The sequence below is a fragment of the Physeter macrocephalus genome, chromosome 15 (assembly GCF_002837175.3).
Source record: "Physeter macrocephalus isolate SW-GA chromosome 15, ASM283717v5, whole genome shotgun sequence".
NCBI classification, from domain to species: Eukaryota; Metazoa; Chordata; class Mammalia; order Artiodactyla; family Physeteridae; genus Physeter; species Physeter macrocephalus.
In genome coordinates, this window is record NC_041228.1 from 13,846,814 (window position 1) to 13,852,874 (window position 6,061).

Here is a 6,061-nt window from a genome sequence, read left to right on the forward strand (position 1 = left end):
TTGGGGCCAAATTGCTCGTGTTCAAATCCTTTCTATCTGTGCAACCTTAGAAAAGTGACTTAGTCTCTCTGTGCCTCAGTTTTATCATCTATAAAATGGGGACCATAGCAAAGCCTTCTTTATAAAATTGTTACGTATATAAATTAGTTGATATGCATACAGCACGTGGATAATGCCTAGAATATACTAAGGCCTATGTAAATATTGGTTACATACATACATACATTCCCTTCACCCCACCCAGCACAACAAGCTTTCCTAAGAACCCACATTGTACAAGGCACAGGAAAGGGCTTATGGATGCAGGCATACTTGATATGGCCTTGAAGGGCAGGGAAATACTCCTGGGTGGGTGGGGCAGGGGGGTGGAGTAGTTCAGGTAAAGGCAAGCGCCTGAGCAGAGTCAGTCTGGCTTAAGAGCAAGTGGGTGTTGGGCAAACAATAGATCGTAGGTGTTGAGGAGGAAAAGACGGGGGAGCTCCAGTCTTGAAGAAAAGGGATGTTAGAGTGAGGGGCCTCGGGCTGTGGACCACTTATCAGTCTAGGGATGTACCTCACATGTGTCCCTCTCTGGGCCTCGCTCACCCTCGTCCTGTCTCTGTTCACGCTACCAGTCAGCAAACGCTGCGTTTCAACTCTGTCCCGACTCAGCGTTCAGCCCGGGATACAAAACCGCGTGGGGTGTGTGACGTCTCTGCTCTAGAAAGAGGACAAAGTTGAAGAAGCTAATTAGCCAGTTTGAGTGTGATGTCAACGGAGAGTAAGACCCTGGACGTAGGGCAGCGCCAGCTGAACTTGGGGGGTCAGGGAGGGCTTTCCAGAAGATGAGACATGTGAGCAGAATGGTGAAAGGCACGTGAGCCTTGGCAGTGGGGGAAGGTCAGGAATGGTCCAGTCTGTGAGAAGGCACAAGAGCATGGAGTTGCTTATGGCTTGACACAGCTTAGGGCACACAGGCCAAGAGGCAAGGGTCGGGGCTTCTGGGGAGGAAGTGCCCAGAGCTGAAGGGGCTGCATGGAACAGGCCGAGGAGCTGTACCATCTCTAGGAGTCTGTGGGCTCAGGGATGGAGCTGGAAACGGGAGAGGCATGAACAGAGCTGCATTTTAGAGGGAACCCTGTCGGTTCCCCCAGCACCAGAGCCTGAGACAAGAATATGAGTGGAGGTGGTTTATTTGCAAGGTGACCCCAGGAAGCAGTGACAAGAGGAGGAGAGTGAGCTAGGGATTTGGGGGAAATACAGTGAAGGGTGCATTACTGTGCTGGTTATCCCTGTGGGAAGCTAGAACCAGTCCTGCTGGGGACCCTCGGAGACACCGATAATGAACTTCATATTGTTGCCAACTTTGAGTCCCCGCTGTTTGAGGGCAGCCTCCAAGAGGCACGAACTGCCTCCCCTCCCATAACATTCTTCCAGATTGTTCCTTGGCCGGGGTTGACGGGCCTTCTATGGTTTTGAACAAGCCCTGAAAGTTTGAAATAGGACACTCATGTATGCATGTAGCTGTCCTCATAGCTGTGCTGAAATCGGGTGGCTCAAGGGAGGTGTGGGGCAGAGGGCCACAGAAGCATCTGCAAAAATGTCCCAGGTACAAGGTGCGTGGTAAGAATTGTGTTGTGTTGCAAATAACAGAAAAACAAAAAATAATAGTGGCTTAATCAGGTTAGATATTGCTTTCACCCTTGCACTGAAGAAGTCCAGAAATCGTGCTTTAGGGCTGATGTACATGTGAAGGGCCTTCCTCTAGCTATGGAAGGCCATGCTCTAAATGGCCCGAGGGAGGTATGAGAGCTTCGGCCATCAGATCCGTGTTCCAAGCAGCAGCAAAGAGCCAGGAGAAAGAAGAATGCTCCCTCTCCACTTTAAGGAAACTTGCCAGCCCTTCCACTGGACACTTCTGCTTCTTCTATCTTCTTGGCCAGAACTTTGGGCCCTGGTCATTCCTAGCTGCAAGAGAGGCTGGCTGATATTGTCTTTTAAATTTATTTATTTATTTATTTATTTATTTATTTATTTATTTTGGCCACGCCACGGCCCACAGGATCCCAGCTCCCCAGCCAGGGACTGAACCCGTGCCCTCTGCTGTGAAAGCACAGAGTCCCAGCCATTGAACTGCCAGGGTACCCCCAGATCTTGTCCTTTAGATCACTGGCTATGTAGCTAACTAAAAATTGGGGTTCTTTAACTAAGGAGGGAGAGCGAATAGACCTTAAGAGGTGACTAGTAGCACCTTCCACAAGGATGTGAGATATAAGCTGGAAGTTAATTAAGAAGTAATTGTCATAATCCAGGGAGAGATGAAGAGGGCCTGAGCAAGGGAGAGGGTGGGGAGGGGATGGAGAGGGGGCTGCACATGTCAAATGTCTGGGTGTGAATTTGGCAGGACTCGGTGAGGGACGTGGACAGGAAAGGAGGGCCAGGAGTCAGGAAGGCCATTCACGCAGGCAGGGAATATATAAGATAAACAGTTTAAGGGAAGGCCATGAGTTCTACCGAGGACATGCTGAGTTTGAGATGCTTGAAGGACAGCCAGAGATGTCCAGTAAGCAGATCGTTGCATGTTCAGGAGGTCAGGAGGGAAATCTCTGCCCGAGAAAGCAATCTGGGGGCATCAGCCATTGGGCAGTGGAGGGTCCTCAGGTTGAGAATGTAGAGGAAGGGAGTGGGGGGTCAGACAGAGCAACAGGCCAACATCAGCGTGTAAGGGGCACGGGAGGCTGACCTTTGTGAAGTCACCCAAGGGTGGGAGAAGAGTCGGGGGTATTTACGCCCTTGGGTGGCTGTGCCCCTCTGTCGAAGCAGCTAACAGGAAGTCCCCTCTCATAGCTATACTCACTTGGCCTTCAAGTCTGGGGCTAACGATGGCTCTTTGAGATTATTCATCCTAGCAAGCTGTACTGTTTCCTGCTGGATTCCCTTAATCCTCCCTGACTTTTGTAAACAATGCCTTCGTTAAACTCTCCTTAATTACAGAGATGATAGAGATAGATAAATAGATGATAGGTAGGTAGGTAGATGATAGATAGATAGATAGATAGATAGATAGATATAGGAGAGAGAATAAATAAATGGATGGGAGAATGGATGGATGGATGGATAGTAGATAGATGGTAACAGGGAAATTTAGAAGGAACAGCGGGGGGCGGCAGGGGAGAAACAGCAGTCAAGGGGGAAGTGAAAGGTGACCCCCACGTTAGTTAAGAGGAAGCTTGTGATGCATCCATTGGATTTGCCACAAGAAGGTCGCTGATGACCTGGCAGAAGCCAGATTGCAGTGGGTGGAGAGGAGAAATGAGCGGAAGATGAGGAAGTGGGGACAACTGCTTTCTCCATCACCTCCACCTAAAAAGGCCTGGCTCAAATGTCACCTCCTCCACAAACCTTCTCTGAACCTTCCTCCTTCCCCTGTGCGCCCTGAGCATCCAGTCAGCCACCAGCCACAGAGCAGTGGCTGAGCTCCCAGGGTAGGGGTCCTCTGGGACCCTGCCACATGCCCAGTGCCCCACACCATGGAAGGTGCCTCCCAGCCACTCAGCATCCACTAAAGGACCGCAGCCTGCCCGCCACCGCCCTCATCTGATTCCTCGGCCATGAAAACACGTAGGAGCGTCCAACGGTCATGGACATCTCTCTTTCGTACAATCTCCAGGTCCAGGACAGAGGTGGCCTCTGTTACAAGATAATGCCCACACTGGTCCTGGAGGCTCAGTAAGGAGGCCCAGCTACTACTGCCCAATCACCCTGGACTGTCACTGCCTAGATCTGTCACTCAGGCTCAACTCTGACCCCTCGGACCAAGGCTCCATCACCAGCAAAAAGAACTATACATAGCCAGCCACGAAGCTGACCTTTACAGGGCACTTCCCATGTGTCGGGCACGGTCTAGCATGGTGCCTGTATCATGTCAGTTAACCTCATAACAACTCTATGAGACACATTCTATTCTTATCCCATTTTATGGGACTCAGAAAAGAGCAGTCCCTGGAGTGATTTGACATTTTCAGATCCAAATCTCTTTTCTTGGCAAAATCATGAGGAAATAAGTATGGAAAGAGCAGGCAATTAGCACATTTGCAGGGCACCTTATATATCTAGGGGCATCATCTTATAACAGCTCCGTGAGGGGGAGTATTTTATAGATAATCAGACTGAGGCTTAGAGAGGGTAAGTGTGGCCAAGTGGGTTAGTGACGGAGCACAGAGCTGTGATTTAAACCCAGGCCACCTCTTTTGTTTGATCTGCTTGATAATTCTCAACCCGGAGAGGCAGGTGATGTTATCCCCACAACGCGGATGAGAAAACGAAGGCTCAGGCAGGTTGGAATGACTTGGCCAAAGTTGCTGTGAGATAGGAGGGCTAGGGAGTGGGTAGCAGACGAGGCACACGACGGGGGGAGCTGGCATTGGAACCCAGACCTCGGACATTGAAGCCTGTTGACGCCAGGTGGGGAAGATGGAATTGAGAAATGGAAGTCTTCTCCCTGCCATGGTCCCTGTGGCTTTTACACCCCTCACTTCTGTGCCAGCCTCCGTACCCAGTCCAGCTCGTGTGGAATAACCTACGGAAGTGTCAGGCCTGGGAAGGGTTGGCTTGTGTGACGGAGCCATTCGCAGGCGAATCCCCTGAGCTCCGTGCCCCCCATCCAGAAAGGGAGGAGGCCGGGGCGTAACCTGCTGTCGTCGCCTCCTCTTCCCTGATCCTCTCTGCCCTGGCAAGGCCGCCCCTCTGAGCTTGCGGGATATGTGGGAGAACAGAGAATGGCTTGGGTTCTCGGAAAGCTGATTCACTCATCTTTCACAGAAAAGAAAAAGACAGTCTTGTTTTCTGGACCCAAGTGGCGCTCGCCCTTGCGCAATCCTGCCCTTTGAATCTCCTGGGTGATACCCAGGCTGGAAATCTGTGCCTTTTGAGACTTCAGACCTGTCCACCCTCCCTGATTAGTAGCAAAAACAATCACCCACTCAGGGCCGTCACCCCAGGTCCTGCTTGCTGAGAGACACTTGCAGCTCCCGATCAGGAGCCTGAGAACAAGCTCCATCGCCCACTGTAATGAGAGGAAGCCACGCCTTGATGGCTTCCAGCTTCTGAAACACTGAGAGTGGCCTGTTTCCGGGAAAGGGGAGGTGTCTGCCTCCCCTGGGGGAAGGTTCGGGAGACCCCTCCACAGGTAATCTAAATAAACCCGAATGCTTTGGGACAGTCGTCTTGTTTGCTTTCCTCCAGTCGTAAATACAGTGGAGGAAAGCAAACAAACAAGCAGATACCAGAGTCAGACAGATCTGGATGCAGATCCTGGCACCACCAAATTGCTCTCTGCCTTTGGGAACACTCACTTCTCTGAGCCTCAGTTTTCTCACCTGTAAAATGGAGTTGGTTATCACAACTGTTGAACATGACACCTGGGACTTGCCTGGTGGCGCAGTGGTTAAGAATACGCCTGCCAATGCAGGGGACACGGGTTCGAGCCCTGGTCCGGGAAGATCCCACATGCCGCGGAGCAGCTAAGCCCGTGCGCCACAACTGCTGAGCCTGCGCTCTGGAGCCCGCGAGCCACAACTACTGAAGCCCGCGCGCCTAGAGCCCGTACCCTGCAACAAGAGAAGCCTCCGCAATGAGAAGCCTGCGCACCGCAACGAAGAGTAGCCCCCGCTCGCCGCAACTAGAGAAAGCCCGTGCACGGCAAAGAAGACCCAACGCAGCCAAAAATAAATAAAATAAATTAATTCGTTAAAAAATAAAATAAAAACACGGAGAATGCTCGCTGAAGAAATCAGCACTTAGGTCTCCGTGCCCCCAAAAGCAGCAAGATGAAGTTCAGAGAAGGCAGAGAGCTCACTGGGGCACAGAGCTAGTAGGAGGCAGAGTCGGGGTGAGCTTCCTCTCACCATTTAATAAACTACCTCCAAGGGTCACCCACCTTGGTTCCATTTTACCCAGGAGCTCCTCCTGTCCCTTCACTGGACTCTAGAAACCAGAGACGTCAGTGACCTCTGTACCACTTTATATTCAATCACATGTCCCATTTGATGAACATTCAGACCCTTGACATCAGAAGAACTGT